Source organism: Camelus dromedarius, chromosome 23 (assembly GCF_036321535.1).
Source record: "Camelus dromedarius isolate mCamDro1 chromosome 23, mCamDro1.pat, whole genome shotgun sequence".
NCBI lineage: Eukaryota > Metazoa > Chordata > Mammalia > Artiodactyla > Camelidae > Camelus > Camelus dromedarius.
Window position 1 is genome coordinate 12229481 of NC_087458.1, and position 19245 is coordinate 12248725.

At 44.9% G+C, this 19245-nt stretch overlaps 1 protein-coding gene across 3 annotated transcripts in view; it reads left to right on the top strand.

The window, feature by feature from the left end:
• The window catches only part of DDR2 (discoidin domain receptor tyrosine kinase 2), a 133520-nt gene that overhangs the window by 42776 nt on the left and 71499 nt on the right, over window positions 1-19245 (top strand). The gene's annotated exons all lie outside the window — the stretch shown is intronic.

Here is a 19245-nt window from a genome sequence, read left to right on the forward strand (position 1 = left end):
AGAACTCACTTATTTCCAGAAGTGACCATGGTAGATGAGTAATGTTGCTTTGTTTTGAGCGCTTTTTATTTTTTTAGATTTTGTTTTATTTTTTTAGTTCTGTACATTGTTGAAAGGATGTAATCTTTAGAGGCGTTTTCCCAGCTGTCCTAGGAAAAGAGTTCTGATCTTGGAGCCAGTGTCCTTGGGTATTCCAGTCTCAGTTTTGGTTTTAACTGACTGTGTACTCTTATGACCCAGATTTCTGATGGGGAGGGAGGAAATGCCTGAGGCACTGAACCAGAGGTGATACTGCCTGGGTCAGATTGGAGACAGGGAAGAGGTTGAATTCTAAGACCTTGATCTCATCGATTCTGGCCCTAATATAGTTACTAACCTGATCCCACAATGAATAATGAGTATTTAGGATACACATGCCCAGCATTAATGGGGTACCTGGGTGGATGATTTTTATGGGTCCCCTTTTGTATGTTGGTAGGACCAGAGAAATGAGACATGATGTAGGTGGGCATCTGGCATTTTCACTCGTAGCTTTTTGAAACTGCAACTCAATCTACTAAAAGTTTCCAGGCCGACTCAGGGCAAAGGTGATTGTTTTGGAAAATGTGAATGAGATTGGTCGGGCGACTCCAGGGTTATGCAAGCGAAGGGATGGAAGCAGTTGAAAGAACTTTTGCTTTGGACACTCTTCGAAGGGACTTTTACCAGGGGGAATACTTGAGCACGGGTTAAGACTGAAACAAGTGAGACCAACATGTTTCTCCAGTCAAGTGCCAGCACACACAAGTGGACACGGTCCCTTGTTCTGTGCAGCGTGAGACTTCTCTGTCTCCTTTCCTTTGCACGGATGCCGTGACGACCCAGTGCCGACGGTGTGCTAATCAAAGACTCACAGCTAGTCTGTCTATAGAGCTTACCATTGATAAGATACCTTCTACGTGTTTTAGGAATTACCTTGTAGTCTCATGGAAGCCATGTGTGATAGATAGAATTGTTATAGTTTACTAATAAGGCAACTGAGGCACAGAGAGGTTAAGTATCTCCCCCAAGGTGAATAAGTGGTTCAGCCAAGATCTGAACTCAGGCAGCACCTGGCTCTAGAGTTTAGGCTTTTAAGCACAACACTGCGCCGTCTCCGTAACATCTACCAGGTTATGGAGTTCAAGCTCTGTCAGTTGAAAAGCATTTCTGCACCATCTGTATTAAACATCGGGGCTGTGTGTGGGTTATGGTTCTTTCTGTAAGGAAGGCTCTGCCATGACTCACAGGAGAGGGGTGTCCTGGGGAGTGTCAGTAGACAGGATAATCCAAAAGCTGTCCTGGGTTGAACTGACCGGTCAAGGCTGCCAGGACACTGGCTGGAGAAGGTCCAGGAAAGTACAAAGGGTGGAGAGGTAACTCAGCTCCTGGCGGGCCCCTCGGCACCTGCCAGTCCATGGCTCGGCTGGTTCTGGCTGTGGTGCTGGCTCTCCTCAGACTCTTGTCAATGGGTTGGTACGTTGGTAGCCTGGTTTCCTCTGGGATCCCCTTACCATGTTCTGCCAGGAAGGCACCCCCACTTCTGTCATGTGCCCCAGTTCCTGAATTCACTCTGGCCAACCGGACTGTGTTTCCGTCATCGGCATTGGCTTTGTGGATTATTCTGTGCATCTTTCTGGGCCGGTGTCAGGGCTGCCTGTGGGCTGGGCCCATGGCTCTGGTGCCAGTTGTAATGTGATCAACCATTGTAAAGATAACCAATGGCAAGACAGCAACACAACCTGTCATGGGGCTGAAGCCGTGGCAACCCATGTTCCATCACATGAATGTTTATTGGATGTGGTGGTGGCTGTACTTGGGGTGCCATCACAGTGCCAGTCACTGTTTTGTTTTCACCATGACCCCACGTGGTAGATGCAGTTATTAAACTCACTTCACGATTGTAGATGCAAAGGCACAGAGAGGGTGCATAACTTGGCCTGGGTCACACAGCAAACACATAGAGGAATTAGGATTTAAACCTAAGCAGTGAAGGCCCAGTTCCTGTGCTGCTGACCACCAGGCTACCCCTCCTCCCCTCTGCTAGGCTGTGTAGGGGATAAAGTGATGGGTAACACAGAACCTTCCTCCAAGGCTGTGTCCTTGGCCTCATTCATTTAGGTTTTTGGTAGCCTTTGGGTTTACTTTAAGTTGGTGAACTTCTGGAAAATGTCATTTATAAGTAACGCCTCAAGGTTTTGTCTCAGGCTAATTTTCGAAAAGGTTTACCAAGAACACAGATGACAATACTGAGCCATGAGGGACCAAGATCATTTAGTCCCACCTTATCATTTGTGATTAACAATAATGGCCACTGAATACTGAGCACATCCTGTGAGCTGGGCCCTTTCTAAACACTTCATATGGGTTTCCTCACCTTCTGCTGCTCTCTGGGAGTGGACTGTGATTATCCCCATTTTACAGAAGAGGAAATTGAGGTTCAAGGATGTTATATAAACTGCTCATGTCACACAGCTAGTAAGTGGTAGGGCTGGCATAGGAACCCAGGCAGCCTGGCTTCAAAGTCCATGTTTTTAATTAACTGCCACTTGAGGGTGGAAGGATCACTGGGGTTAGGACAGTCCTTCCGGCTCTGCCAAATGTCAGCATGTGTGCTGCTGGCCACGTCTCCCCCTCTCTCCAGTTCTCCTGCATTCATTAAACAAGTCTATAGCACACCTACTGTGTGCCAGGCTTTGTTAGTACTGGGCACATATTGGTGAATAAGACAGACTTGGTCCTCCATGTGCTCGTAGAATTTCCAGTTGAATTTTCAGTTTCCTCACCTGTAAAAGATAAGAATTAAAATATATTAAAAACATTTCTCATCCTTTTGAAAACCCATGCGTCTTCTTATAAACAATAAAACATTATGCCTTCCCTAATGGTCTTTGAAATTTCCAAGTAAGTGAGTTACCATGACTAAAAATAAATTAAAGCTATGATAATATTGAGTAATTTTTGTTTTGAATCACACAGGCCTTCATCCCTACCCCTAGGGATATTCGGATACCCTGGGCCCCCAGCGCCGGGCATTCTTTCAGGGAAGAATCATTGGGATGGTATTCTCGCTCCAACAACAAAGGGATCTAGAGTTGAATTTTCAATTGCTTTGAAATGCTGGGGTTGTGTCTATTTAATTTGTGTTCATTCTTTCACCAGGCTTTGGCCCTTGGGTGTATGTGGCAAATAAACTTTACTCATTCCTTTTACTGAAAACCCTTTCCCCCACCAGGGCATTGTTGTGAGTCACAAGCTCTCTCACCATCTGACATTTCCCCATCCTGTTTATGGAGGGAACACCAAGGGACAGGCCCACGTGTCTGACACACAGGCCCACAGGCTCCTCCCCCTTCAGCGGCCCTTGGGTTAGATGAAGCTTTTGGCTCCAGGGCATGTCTGGTCTGGGTGGTTTGTGCTTTGAGATTTGCATGGGAAACGATGCTTCACAGACCTCTTAGGAACACCAACTGGCTTATAAGTGCCTCCTGAGAACTGGGCTCTGCAAAGATTAGTTTCTTTAACTCAGTGCCTCTCATTTGCTAATCTATTACCCATGCTGTCCTCTGACCACTACAGGGACTCACATATAAACGCTCAGGGATGATGTCTCCACGCAGGGTAAGTGAGCACAATGTGCATGCTGGTTGTACTGAAGTCGCAGAGAGCAGGATAATTTTTAAAACATTTAAAAAAAAATTTTGACAAGGACATGAGATATATCCTCTGAACAAATTTTACAGTATGTTATGCTGTGTAAAGTATGCAGTACTTTTTTTTGACTGTAGGTACAATATTGGTCAGCAGATCTCTAGGATGTAATCCTCTTATTTAACTGAAACTTTATGCCTGTTGATGAGTAACTCCCAATTTCTCTTTCCTTTCCAGCCCCTGATAACCATAATTCAAGTTTTTTTTTCTTTTTAAGTATAGTCAGTTTACAATGTTGTGTCAATTTCTGGCATACAGCATAATAGTTCAGTCATACACACACATACATATATTCCTTTTCATGTTCTTTTTCATTATAGGTTACTATGAGATATTGAATATAGTTCCCTGTGCTATACAGTAGAAACTTGTTGTGTATCTATTTTATATATAGTAGTTAGTATCTGCAAATCTTGAACTCCCAATTTATCCCTTCCCACCCACTTCCTGCCTTGTAACCGTAAGTTTGTTTTCTGTCTGTAAATTTCTTTCTGTTTTGTAAATACGTTAATTTGTCTTTTTTTTTTTAGATTCCACATATAAGTGATATCGTACAGTATTTTTCTTTCTCTTTCTGGCTTACTTCACTTAGAATGACGGTCTCTAGGTACATCCATGTTGCTGCAAATGGCATTATATCATTCTTTTTTATGGCTGAGTAGTATTCCATCATATAAATATACCACAACTTCTTTATCCAGTCATCTGTTGATGGACTTTTAGGTTCTTTCTATGTCTTGGCTATTGTAAATAGTGCTGCTGTGATCATTGTGGTACATATATCTTTTCATATTAGAGTTCTTTCTGGATATATACTGGAGTGGGATTGCTGGATCATATGGTAAGTTTATTTTTAGTTTTTTGAGGACTCTCCATACTATTTTCTGTAATAGCTGCACCAAACTACATTCCCACCAACAGTGTAGCATTTGTCGTTTGTGGACTTTTTAATAATGACCATTCTGACTGGTGTGATGTAATAGTAGTTTTGATTTGCATTTCTCTGATAATTAGCAATATTGAGCATTTTTTTATGTGCCTATTGGCCATTTTTATGGCTTCATTGGAGACACAATTCCAGTTTTTGATTTTATGATTTTGACTATTTTATATACCTCATATAAATGAAATCTTGTAGTACTTGTCTTTTTGTGTTTGGCTTATTTCACTTAGCATAATGTCCAATTATAATGAGAATTTATTTACCTGAGGTTCTAAAAGCAGTGATAGATGTTGTGAAAAAGATGCAGTTTAATTCAGTAAACGTTAGTGTGGGCACTATGTTCATGACAAGCATATAGAGATGAATGAGACCAGTGCCCAGTGACTTGCTGGCAAATGACTAACAGGAGGCTCTGTGGGGGAGGGAGGAGCCCTGTTGTGTAGCATTTGCTGATTTCCACAATGTAAAAATACTCTGGCTGATTTAAAATACCATAGTTGGTTTTAAGCTACCAACATGATGTCAACCAGCTTGCAGAATTCTTGAAAATTTAATAGTCAGCTCTCACGAGCCTATATGAGCTGATCCTGCACTCTGTTGCCAATGTATGCTTTCAAGAGGTTGTCAGTTTAGACTGGAACATAGATAATTTGTGAAGCAATATGATGAGAGCAGAGATAGATGTATGTACAAGGCAGAAAGGTGTCATGGGAGACAGTGATTAAATTCTGTGATGGGCACATCCCCTGAGCTGCAGGGGCAGGAAAGATGTGGAACGAAGGCCTATAGATAGGTGGAGACAGGGACCTTAAAGCATCCCCATTGTCTTCAGGTCAGAAGGAATCACCTTGGCCAATCTTAAGGTCCCTCTCAGTCTGATGTCACCATTCATGGCTAACCTTTGGTCTGACTCTTGGGAACACATCTTTGCCCTGGCTCACACTATTGTCCCCCTTTGCAAAACCTTTCCCCTTCATCTCCATTTCCCTACTTTCCTCATCCCCCTTCATGAACTCTTCCAAATCATGGAAAGCACGAACCATAAAGACAAGATTGATAAAGTGAATTACATCAAAGTTAAGAATTGATGTTCATCAAAAGTCCCCATTTAAAAACTAAAAGGCAAACAAGAGAGTCAGGGAAAATACTTGCAGCACTTATAACCGACTAAGGGCTTGCATTCAGAACACATCAGTAAGTCACAAGTCACTAAGACGAAGACAGAAAAAGGGAGAGACTTGAACAGGAACTTCACAAGAGTGGCTATCCAAATGGAATAAATGAGAAGAGGCTTACCTTCACTAGTGGTTGGGGAGGTGTGATACCACCACACACCCACCAAATTGGCTAAAATTAAATAGACTACCAAGTATTGTTGAAGATTTAGAGCAATGGAAAATAACGTGTGTTGCAGGTGAGAGTTGAAATCGATACAATCATTTTGAAAACTTTTGAAACTAGCTATTGAAATTGAACATACACATACTCTATGACTCAGCAATCATTCCCCTAGATACATATCCCAACCCCTCCCCCAAATACATATGTACTGGAAGTTCAAAGTTATGTACTGGAATGTTCAAAACAGCATCTGTGGTAATGGCTCCAAATTGGAAACACCCAGATGTGTATCAACAATAGGGCATGAGCTATGGACCATTCATAAATTGGCATCCCATTTATGAATGAAAAAGAAGGAAGTGTTCCTCCATATTACACATGGATGAATCTTACAAATCTAATATTAAGTGAAAAGGGTCAGACACAAAGAATACAAATGAAATTATTCCATTTATATATATTTCAAGAATAGGGTAAAACTATTGATGGGGTTGGAAGTCAGTTTACTGGTTACTTTTGGGGAGGAACAAGGGGGTTAGTGACTGAGAGGGTCACACTGGGGGCTCTGATGAGGTTCCTTTTCTTGCCCTGTGTGCTGGTAACAGGGTATATTGATTTTGTTATAATTCGCTGAACTCTACATGTATGACTTGTGTACCTTTCTGTATGTCTTATATTTTCATTGATTATAATTTTGAAAACTGTAGGAGCTTCTGAATCAAAGTGTTAGCATTAGAAGCGAATGTGTGTTCTCCTAGACCATTTTTGTGTGTTCTCTTTCAGCGTTTCCTATCTTTGTGAATTTAATCATTAAACCTTAAAAGATATGTTGAGAGTGACCATGTGCCAGGAACTATTTTAGATACTGAGGATAAACAGGGAACAAAATAGAAAACATTGCTGCTCTCATGGAATTCACATTTTCATGGGACAGGAAGGCAGTTGAACAAACAAATATACAAAATATCAAATGATGATGAGTGCTCTGAAGTAATATTAGGGGGTAAAAAGATAGAGACGATGGAGCTGGGGTGAGGACTTGGGTACTGTTTAGGTTTTACGTAGAGTGAAGAAGACTCTTCAGTAAGGCAGTGTTGGAGCAGAACCTGAATGAGTGACACATGAGCCTAGGAGATCTACGGGTGAAGAGTAATCCAGGCAGAGAAAACAGTAAGTGCAAAGGCCCGGTGTTAGGACCCCCTCCCCGCCAGCCTGCCCAAGCTGGAAACTGAGGCCTCACTCTTGGCTTTCCTCTCTCTCTTCTTTACCCTTTTATTCAAAACAAACCACCACCAATCCATTTAATTCCATACCTAAATATCTCTTAATTTTTCCACTTTCTCTCCATCCTCCCTGTTCTTGCCTATTTGGGCAACCGTTTCTTAACTCTGCCTTCCCGTGTCCCTTTTTTTCTCTTTGGTCCTCTGATGGGATGCCCCTTGTGCTCAGAGTAAACACCCTCCAAGGCTCCTGCTTTCCTTTCTGGTCTCATTTCTTGCCGCTTGTGCCAGGCACTCCGTGCTCGAGTCAACAGCCAAACTGAGTCCATTTCCCAAGTTTCCCTCCGAGACTCTGGACTCTGGGCTTTTCTATATGAGGGTGCTTCTGCTGGCAACATTCTTTCCTCTCCCCACCTACTCATTTCAGGCTCCACACATCCTGTGGGTCTTGCTTAGATGTTGTTTATTCTGGGAAGCTTCTGCTGCCCCTTAGCTGTCAGCCAAATGTCCTCCCCAAGGGTCTCATAGCACCCTGTGTCTCCCCCTCACTGTAATTGCCTTTTATTTGTCTGACCCTCTCCATAAACTCTCAAACAGAAACATAAGTAACTGTTTCTGTTTTGTGTCCCAGTGCTGAAGGCAGTTTAGAAATTGCACAATAAATTCTAAATGAATGAATGCGTGTTGAACTGGATCCTTGTGATATGACAACAGTCTAGGAGTATTTTTATTAGTCACTGCTAGAAATCTTTTACAGTCAAAACAATATCCATTAAACTCACAAAAGCCAGAGCAGTTTCGTGTTTAAGTTCTTGTTCCTGGTAATTTTGTGTTCCATCATTTCTCAAACACGTAAATATTATCTTTCAAATTTTAGTGTTACCTTGCTTCACTCAGTCGTAAGTAAAACATCAATTCAGAGAGCTCTGAGTCTATTTGTGAAAAAAATTCAAATACAGAGACCCAAATGTCTGGCTCTGGCTGTAGAGCAATATCCTTATTGTGACATTTCTAGAGTTGAGAATTTCTAGAAAAAAATTCCAAGTTGAACTTTATGAGTTTTGTCAAGTTTGGGGCATGGCAGGCAGACATTCTTTCTAATTGGTCACAGCCCCTTCCTATGGAGATGAAAGCTTTTCACATGATGGGAGAGTGGGAGAGACAAGAGAAAGAGCAGATAGAAACAGGGAAGGCAGCTCTTCTTATGCTGACCCTTCCTACTTAGGTGACAAGTGATGCTGCTGATCCCTGATGCATGAGAATTAGGAGAGAGTTGAGCAGGGACTGAAATGGAGATGGGAGCACGGTGCCAAAGTCTCTCAAGGTGACTTTTAAAAATTGTTTTAACAGAATTGTTTGGAGAATGACAAATATTTGCGCATCAGGCACACTCATGGCTACCATTTTTTGAGTGTTTGCTATATGCCAGGCTGTATAACTGCTTTAAGTAGAGAATCTTATTTAATTCTACTAACAGTTGTACTGAATCAATACGATTATATCCCCATCTTGCAGATGAGAAGGTAAGGCTCAGAGAGGTTGTGTGATTTGCCCTAACTTACACAGCAGGTCAATGGTCATGCCGAGCTATGAACCCTCCCTCTGGCTTGAATGTGCAAGATTGCTAATCACTAGGCTCTCTGGCCTCCCGTATCCAGAAACAAACCAACTAAAAGTCAGTCTAGAGCTAAATGCATCTCACTTTAGGTTATCTATTCCTGTGGATTATCCATGGTTATGCTCCACTACTGGTTAAAGGGAAGGAGAGAACTGACAGCAAACTCCATGCACATGTGGGCATCTGACCTACAGAAGACCCGGACACATCATCTTTTTCACCAAATAACACCTAAAAAGCTTCCCCAAGCAAGGAATCTTAGAAGAAGTTCTCTAATATGTGGATGGGGCAGGTGAGAGTATCTTCTTTGAGCAAAAAGCGTCCCTCCTCTTTGGGGAAACATTGATCCTGGAGAGAAGGAGAGGGAACAGCTGGCTGTCTTTCCCCAAGGCCGGCAGCCCCCTCTCTGGCCTCCGGGCTCAGCGCTCTGGCCGAGGGCGTGTTTGTTTGGCCGTGACTCTCTCCCTTCAGTTTCCCTCCCGGGGTGTCAGATTTCATGAGCTCCAGGGCCAGAGCCTGCCACAGAGCTCCAGGCTCCTGCCTGTTTCAGCCTGAGCCTCTGGCTTTAATCCCTGTCTCCTTGGCCAAAGCAGGGCGAGGGGTTGAAAAATGACACTGATTGGATTCATATTTGATGGGGGCGATTGCTGGACAAGCACCTCACCCATCCCCAGCCCAAAATGAAACTGACAGCTACACCCTCCTGTAGTTTGGAGCCCAAACCACCGCCTTATTAAGAGAGCCCCCCCCCCCCCCCGCCCACACCCTGGCAGCTGGTCCCGCTCTTCCTGCTGGAATCAGAGGTGGGCCGCGGGCCTCACAGCCTTCTTCCCCGCCCTGCTCTCCGCCCCGCCACCGGTTTCCTCTGACGGAAAGCCCCCGCTTGTTTAACTGGCCTAGTCCTCTCCTTTAGTCTCCAGAATTCACTTCCGGATTTCTGGACCTTGAGTCCCTGTACTTCGCTGTCTAGAATCTCCATTTTCCTACTGAGATTTCCATAAGAGGCCCACCCAGAGCCCTTCCCTTGTGCCTCCACTCCTCCGTTGCTGAATCCCCCATTACCCTGCTGGGTGGCTAATGGGGTTGTTGCCGACACTTGGCCTCCGTACCTCGCCTATGGAATTGAGACTTGAGGTCAGAGTTTTGGATGAAGTAGAAAAGGCAGCTTTATTTCTTTGCCAGGCAAAGGAGCTCATGTCGGGCTAATGCCTCTAAGACTGTGAGCCTGCTGGGGAGAGAAGTTAGGGGGTTTTTTAGTAAGAGTTCAAGGGGCAGCACTGGTTTCCATGGAGATCATGTACAGGGTAACCACTTGTCTCAAAGTTAACCTTGTTTTTGTAGATGCAGCAGTCCCCCTTCTGCTGGGTCTGATGTTCACCTCTGGCTTTGGAATTCTTCTGCTATCCTTGTGCTTAGAATGAAGGTGCTTAGGAAAAGGGTCTGTGAAAAAGCGCTGTAGAGAAAAACTTGTGCCGTTTAAAGTCAGGTTGGTATATGCTTCTAGCGCTTTAGGCAGGCTGAGGCCTGAGACTTCTTGCCGTGGTGTTTGCACAGGCTGGGACCTGCACCTAGAACAACAGAATACAAAGAAAGCATAGGAGGCTAAAAAAATAGCTGCAGACCTGTGCAGTTGGGGGTGGGTTATGGACAACAAGATGCACGAAATGACAAACTGCTGTCTGTGAGGTGCTGGGAGCAAAGTGAGGGGGATGGGCAGATCACCCGAGACACCACCCACCCCCCAGCCCAATCCTGGTCAGCAAACGCTTGAGAAAAGCCATTTAAACTGTTATACAATTAAGCAGTTACAAATACCATACAGTTACTGATGACAATAGGGTCCTGCTCAGTTCCAGGGTCATGGGCACCATCTGAGGGGGAGAGCACAGTCAGGAAGAAATAACACAAATATAAGCAACTCTTCCCTGCTAATTTGTTTGTTGAACTTCATAGAATTCATGGATTAAGATTATTGGTTAGAGCATGTGTTTCTTAAGAGATGTAATTAGAGATGTTTTTTAAGAGGAACCAAGGACTATCTCCCAGAGCTGAACAGAGCAGCTCAGAGCCAAAGTGGTCTCCTGGGGAGGTCAGAGAACCCCTGACAAAGAGCAGTTGAAACCACAGACTCTTACCCAGTGGTTTGTTGAAAGCTGAAGTAGCCCAATAAGTTTATAACTACTGTAGCATTTGACATACTTGGAGAAATACACCCCAGAGGGAGACCGAATCTGACAACTTCGCATGCTAACCTGGACTGCTTTTTGTTAGGGCAAAGGAGGAGGTGGCTTTTGTTTATTTTTGGTATGTTTGTTTTTGCTGCCAAGGGGTTGTAATGTCATGATTATTTATTATTATATGTATGAGCCCTAGCCATGTGCTGGGGATAGTCAAAATGTATTCACTATGAAATGAGACAAACTCCAGTCATTTAAACAGCTCCAGTTGTAGATGTGAAGCCAAGCACTGTTTTAAGTATTAGAACATGATGGTCCTTTTGGGAAGTCCTGCTGTTAGCATCCCATGTTTTAAGTGAGGAGACTGAGGCATGAGCATTGCATAACTTGTGTGAAATCACACAGCTAGTACAGATCAGAGTTGAGATTTCAAGCCAGGCCATCTGGTTGCAGGGCCAGTGGCTCACCCATGGGGCTATCCTGCTGGTTATGATTGTAGAAGGAAGGGTTATAGCATGAGACAGGCTAAAAGTTATCCATTTTGAATCCTCAGACCCTAGACTTATTGATAGTAAAAATAGCAACTGCCAGTTAAATAAATCATCTCTGAAACCAAGAATAGAATCTACGAATCTGTTGGTGATGGAAGTTTGTAACATACCTCCTTGTCTACGTGCCTTGGAACTGTCTTCTCAGAGCACCTTGTAAAGTGAAATTGAACACTGGGAGAGCTGAGTGAGGGGGTAACTGAGAAGGTGAGAGAGTTGAGAAGGGAGAGAGATCAGACAGATGGCAAAGCTCAGTGGGGTACTGTGTCCAAGCAGAGCCATCCAGGGATTCAGTTCTCAGAAGCTGTCCAGGTAGATGCTCTGCTTACTGGGGGGAGTTAGTGCCTTGCTGTGTGCATGCTTGAGGCTGCTCAAAGCACAGGGAGCTATATTCAATATCTTATAATAACCTATAATGGAAAATAATCTGAAAAATGTATATATAACTGAATCACTTTGTTGTACACCTGAAACTAACACAATGTTGTAAATCAACTGTATTTCAATTTAAAAAAAATAAATTTTATTTTATTTTATTTTTTTAACACTTTATTGTGGTAAAAAAAACAAATTTTAAAGAAGGCATCAGGGGAGGCATGCATGGTCTGTGACTCATTCAAGGTGTCTAATCCTGCTGCCCATTTAAGCCTGCCCAGTACAGAGAATTTTATTTTTTAAATTTTGAATTAGTTAAATACAGAGCTGCTTAAGAGAGTACATGGTAAATATTTTTGTTTGGTAATTATTATTATAGTCATAGCAATTATAGAAATTGCTGTTTTTTTAAAACCTTTAAAAATTTTTAAAGTTTTATGTAATTTTTAAAGATTATTTTCCATTTACAGTTATTATAAAATATTGGCTATAATCCCTATTGGACAGGACATCCTTGAGCCACTCTTACACCCAACAGTTTGTGCTTCCTATCTGACTTATTTCACTTAGCATGATGCCCTCCAAATCCATCTCTGTTGCAGCAAATGGCAAAATTTCATTCTTTTTTATGGCTGAGTAGTATCCCATTGTTGGTGTATACCACATCTTCTTTATCCATTCACCTGTCAATGGACACTTGGAGAATTAATTTACTCTTCCTTCTCCTTTATTTTCACTCTAGATATGCTGTGGTGATTACTTTTCAGAGGAGAAGGAAGAGTAGTACCTAACTCAAGCTGGGTTGAGATCCAGCCCTGTGATGAGTGTCCGGTTGTCCTCTTCCCACCTCTCCTCTGACTCCTGCTGTGTGGACACAGCTTAGGCATCTTCAGGGCCTGGAGAAGGTTGTGGTGAAGAATGTTCCCACCAGCATAAGCTGACTGCTGGGAGGCTCTTAGGCACCTTGCAATGCACGGCTCTCCTTTTGAACTACGAGGGGGGTCTAGGAGGCTGTTTAGAGGGTTCCTCCCTAATTGTTCCTGTTGGTTTTTTTGAAGTGCTTCTCCCACCAGTCATGACCTCTTAAGAATGTGCTTTATTCCTGAAGTCCTGTTCTGGGGGTTTCAGAGGAAAAGGAGGAGAGATTTGTAGGTTTTTCCAAGCCTGAAACTGCTCTGTTTGATTCAGAGGATGAGGAGCTTTTAATCTGTGACCCTTTCGGTTTTCTGGGGGGGCTCTGTGAGGATATTTTCTGGGGTTCTCCATACCCTTATTTAACAGAATTATCTGCAACAGGATGTTTCCTTGGCAGGGAATACAGGAGAAGGCTAGTGTAGATGGCTAACTTGTGTCAGGGCACCCTGATGCCTAGGAACATGGCAAGAGGCCAAGGGAATTTTGAAAACGAACAAGAGGCATTTGGACTTCTCAATGTCTTCTCAAGAACTGTTCACTGGATTGAACTGACACTTTTCTCATTGGTGTTATAATTCTAAACCCTTGCCTTGCTAGGCCGTGAAGACTTGGTGATTACCTTCATCACATCTACGTTGGCTCCACTCACATCCATTCATATGCCATCGTTTCAATTCTGCTTTAACTCTGGACCCTTCCCCAGTGTCACTTGCTTGAGAAATAGTGTTTACCCAGCCCCACACTGTGAAAAACTGTCGTATTTGCTCTGACTTGGGAGTGTTTACTTTTATGGGCATTGGCTTTGCAGAGTATGGGATGTTGTTGGAAAACAGTTTGAGGCTGAATGTGGTTTTGTGATCTGGTTCCTACAAACTGTCAGGCTGATGGCTGGGTCCTGGATGCCATGCTCTATGTGGTATTTGATTCATTCCGAGCCTGAGAAAATAAATGCAAAATGTAGAGCATCTTCAATGTATTCAACTTCTCTTAAGTTTTTAAAAATTTCATTTTCTCTAAGAATCACTCATTATTTCTACAACTGCCATCAATTTTACCTAAGTAGAAACCCAGTTTTAGTTTCATAACACTATGCAAAATTCTATGGTAAAATTCTTAAATACGAATACCAAGAGTTTTGGTTTTGCAGAGAGTTTAGCTAACACTCAGAAAGATCTCTTCCTCCTAATTAGCTTATCTTCTCTCTGTGGTCTGTTATGTCAACTGGTATCCAGCTCAGTTAGTCAGGAAAGCGACCTCCCACACACGCCCTGAGTATAGTCATAAGCATTTTCAAACAGGTACTGTTACTCATGAGACAGCTTCTTTAAACTGCCGTGGGCACACACAGGTGGCATCCAGCATGTTTGCAGTGACCGTAAACTTTGCTCTGAGCCTGTCTCTCACCACGTTTCTTGTTTCCAATATTGTAGGATTCAAACTTTCGGATTTGCTTTCCTGTTTTCAGCCTTAGATCACCCTTCACTTGATGTTCAGTAGCAATACCCTGGCTTCCACTGGGAGCATTATCTTCTGCCACTTTGGGCACATGTGCTGCTTCTTGTCAGCCCTGCATCCTGTACCCAGGCTGGGACCTCGTGGGTGCTACGCCTACTGGGCTATCGTGGACCCCACGGCCATGACCTAGATACGCCTGTATGCCACGTCCCTTGTCAGGGAGTCAGGTCCAGAACATCATGAATCTCATTTGAGTGCCATATTGAAGATGCACACCCAGGGGAATATTTTGTTCCCGGGCAGCCTGAGACTCTGGGACTCCAGGATGATAAGGGTAATGCTGAGCTTTCAGACTTTCTATCATATGATTTCAGCCTTGGGACCCCTTTGTCCTTGCAGATCTTCACATGAGAGGGAGAATTTGTGCAGAAGCATGAGCATGCTTGGGTTGGGTCATTCTTTTACTAAACATGTTTAGATGCATATTCTAACCAAAATTTTAGAAGCAGTGGCACCCCAGGACTCTAATATTGGGATCTGGGACTGTGACAGGCCATTGGAAGAGGTATTTTTGACATGAAACAGCTGTGAGGTGTTAGAGTCATTCGTCACTTACAGGGCGCTGTGGGGAACAGGACAGAGTCTGTGTTTTCAAATTGCTTATAGATACGGGGTAGAGACAGAAGAGGAAACTATGGACTGTGTAATTAAGCCAACTGTTTACCTCCCCATATTCCATCTTCTGTGTATGTTGTAGTGAAATGAAATAGGAGAAACACTGCGCAGTGTTGGCTTATCTTTCACTGGTATTCAAGACTCTGATAAATAATTCAGATTTGAGGCGATCAGGATATGAGAGGAGGAGCTGAAAAAACAAAGGTAATTTACCAATGTATGTTTGTAGATTAAAACACTTGAATAAGTAGGATTCTCCTGCATAGAGAAGGACTCTTGCCTACAGTTTCCTAAAAAAAAATGATTTTTCAGCTTCTACTTGAATATACACTCCCAATAATGGGGAGCTCATATCCTCACAAAGAAACACACCTCATCTTTGGATGGCACTAATTTTTAGGATTTTCCCCTTTATTTTTGGTTAAAAAAAACACCAAAACGTTCTTCCTCTCTGAAACGTCCTTAGTTTTGACTTGGCAGCTCTGTTGTGTGGTCTGGATCCTTCCACTTCAGGACCGTGTGTCATATGTATGAAGACCCCCCAACTCCTAGTAGAGTCTTCTTTTTTCCAGGGGAAACATTCCAAGGTCCTGCAATGAGTCCTCTTGCTTTCTCTGTGGAGAAACAGCTTCTCTTTTCTCCCCACTCGGTGTGGGTGAAGCAGCTTGAACCTGGAGATCCTGGAGATTCTGCCTCCTCGGACTTGCACAAAGCCCAGCATGCCCTCCCTGAGGAAGGTCTCCTTCCTCTTATTAGTCCCAGTTGTGCAATTTCAAATCCTTCTCTTGCTCCTCTTTGTCTTATTTTTTTCCCTCCCAGTGTTTTTATCACACAGGCATCATTGCGCATTGTGACTCACATTTCTTATCTTTACTTCTTTGCAATTACGGTCACTCTGCCTTTCTTCTTAGATGATTTCTTCCATTCTCCTTTGAAAAATTTTAACTTCTCCCACCAGCCGGTGCTATTTAGGTCCTTTTCGTTGTCCTCCAGTTTTAAAACCAGATTACATTTACAATCCGTAGAACCAGTCAGTTCAAAAACACCAAAAGCAGTGCAAAGTCTTAAATGCACTCTCTTCTTGCGTGGCTGTTGTCTACCCAACTAGACTCATATGTGTGACCCTGAGGATACATGACTGAAGTGCCCATCACTGCTGCTGTCTCTGAGCACGCAGTTTGTTGATCTGGGTTTAAGAGTGTTTGCGTCTGTCTATGTGCGGGTTCAATTTAACTCCCGTTTCAACCCCGTGCAACCCCGTGCTTCTCATTCTCCTCTCAATGGCCGTAGCACTTTTACTTTCTACCACAGAATTTAATTGTATAAACTTTGGTGCTGCTCACTGTCAAGAAGGAACAGAATACGAGAGAGGGCATGTCCTCGGCATTTCTCCCCTTCATTTTGCAGATTGTCTCTTAATCTGCTAAACCACTCAGCTTGCTAACTCCGTTGGCTTTAGTAGAGAAAAGGGCTTAACCTGTGGCATCTCTGACCTTGTGTGTGTGCGTGAGTGTGTGCATCTTTTCCTTTTTACCACCTAGCACCTGCAGTGTGTTTGGTGTTGGGGACTCAGCAGTGATCAGAGGGAGATGCTGTCTCTGCCTTCAGGGGATGTAAATTCAAGTGCAGGCCAGGCCGTGTGCTAGGAATCAGGCACTCCAGGCCCCGGTTTTTCTGTTTAATGGATTTTGCAATAGCTGCTTCCCCTCCACTCAATGCCGGCCTTCTCCAGAGTCTCTCTGACTTTCCCAAACCCAGTTATATCCTCTGTGAGCACGCGGGGGTCCCCACGGACTGGTGACACCACCCACCATTGGATCCTGTTGCTCGGTGCACATTCTTGTAGCTGCAGCTGAGCGGGATCCTGTAAGAAGGAGCTCGGCCCTGCACTTGACTCAGACCTTCCCCTTGCCTTTTAGAATGTCTGCCTGGCGTGGTCATTGAGAAACCTCAGCCTGAAAAGAACCTCAAGCTTCAGAAAGAGGCACCCAAGTGTGTTTGCTGTCAAACACAAATCATTGGCGAGTCTCCTTTTCGCTTCCTTTTCTGGAGGAGGCACCACATATGAGGGTGTTCAGGGCATGGGGCTGGCATGGCATAGAAAGGGCACCTCCCTGTCCCTAACCCCAGAAGTGCCATGTTCCCTGATGACCAGGGTCCACCTTGGAGCAGCGGAGGCCCGCAGCCTGAGAGCATGAGGGGATGGGTGGGGGTGCTGGCTCTGCAGAACGTGCACGTAGGCCTTGTTCCCGACTGCGGAGGGTCGCTTGCGTGCATGCCCTTTACCCTAATTCAACACACGCCAATAACAAATGACTATCAGACCTCTGAGCAGTCACAGACCGTTTCACAGAACACGAGTTTACCAGGGACTCTTCACGGTGAGCTTAGCTTTTTCTTCAAGGAGTGCACCCTGTTGGGGCTGCCAGGTTCCCCTGGGATTTGCCCACTGGCTTTGGCGAAGCCCTGGGGAGAAAGTCCCCAGCTCCAGCCTCCTCCCTTCTGATAAATGCTTGCTGTTCTGCTCAGTGGCCGCCTCCCAGGACAGGGGGTGGGGGGTGGGGAACCAACCTCCTTTCTGTGAAGACCTTTGGCTGGACTTCTCTGTCTCTCCCAGGGGTGAGCAACTGCGGTTCCTGCAGCCTCAGGCTTGGCACCAGCTCATCTCTGGTGGATCCAGGACCTCGATCTCCCATCTCACTCCTGCTAGGGCCTCTGTGTCCCTGAGTGACCCCGCAGGATCCCTCTCCATCCGACTGACTCTTCACAGCCCCTGCCATCGGTGACTTTTGTTCTAGACACAAGCCTGAAAGGGGCTGTGCGGGCTTCTCTTGCCGTCTCCGCTCCGGCCTCAGTCTGGTGGCGCTCTCCTCTGTGGTCTGGACAAGGAACGGGGATGAACCTGGGCTGCCTGTTGTCTTTGTCTTGTGATATTTAAAGCAACCCAAGTGGCAGTGACTGTAATCCAGTATGTTCCTGGGCTGGAGGGAGGAGTGGAGCCCCACCTGGGTCGGGGGCAGTGCTGTGATGCTGCGGGAGCCTGGAAAGTGTTTGGAACTATGGCTGACAGAGTTTAGATGCCAGGGCTGAGAGGGGCCTCAGAGCTCCTCCATTCTCACTCACCCTCCCAGTCCCCCACCCCCAGTCTGAGCCCATCAGGGGAAGGGACCGCTCAGGTGACAGCGTGGTTAGTGGCAGCCCTGGGGCTAGAACTCAGGGCCGAGGTGGGTTTGCAGGTAGTGCGTGCAGCTTCTGCTTTCGCCCTCCTCATCTGGTCAAGATCCTTTTGAGGCCCTGAAGTTAATGTTGTACTTGTAATTTTATATTATGTTAATAAAATGGACCCAGTTCAGGCCTTTCTAGGGCACTGAGCTCCCTGTGTGTGTGAGTTCGCGTGTGAGGGGAGGGGGCAGATGTGAACACCGAGCTGTCCCAGTGCTGGGGTGCCAGACGCAGCTCGGAGGCCAGGCGCCAGAGAGGCCCCAGGTCAGTCAACAGGAACCAAGGGGCACGAGGTGGAGGCAGGTGGGGACCGTTTTATGTTTGGAAAATCCTGCCTTCACTTCGTCTTTACTCTCCTTCCTCTCTCTCATCGCGTGAAGGCATTCAATGTGGCATTCCCTCATGCTAATAATCTAGAAAGGATCCCAGGCTAGTGATGTCACACGGTGGGTGTTCTGTGGTCCCTTCTGCCCCTGGCAGGGCCGTGTCTTCTGTGACAGTGATTTCACTCAGCGTCCTCTCTGCTTCCTGGATGACGAGGGAGGGGGCCAGATAGCTCCAGGCTCTTTCCTCCCCCACCGCTTTGCCGAATTCTGGTTGTCAGTTTACAGATGAAAAGAGTGAGGATAGCAAAGCGCTCTTCTAACAAAGGCAGGAGCAGAGCTGGCTGTGCAGGGAGGGTCGCCTCGGGTCACCAGGGGCACATACTGTGTGCTTAAACACCGACAGATTGGGCCAGTCTGGACTTTGGCTCAGCACCCAGCAGCTACATTTTGAGAAGCATGAGATCAGGACTCCCCGAGGAAAGCTGGGAGTGAGGAAGACATCAAAAAATCCTTGGGAATCAAGACAAAGCAGGGGGATGTTTGGTGTGGCGATGGTGTGTGAATGTGAGTGTGTCTGGGGGCCCCTTTCCTGCCAAAACCAAGCTCATTTCTGCATATTTGTTTGCTGAGTATTAAATACTCCAAAGATTGCTCTTGCTATTTGTTGAATCTGAAATGAAGATGACTCAGCAGAGAGGAAA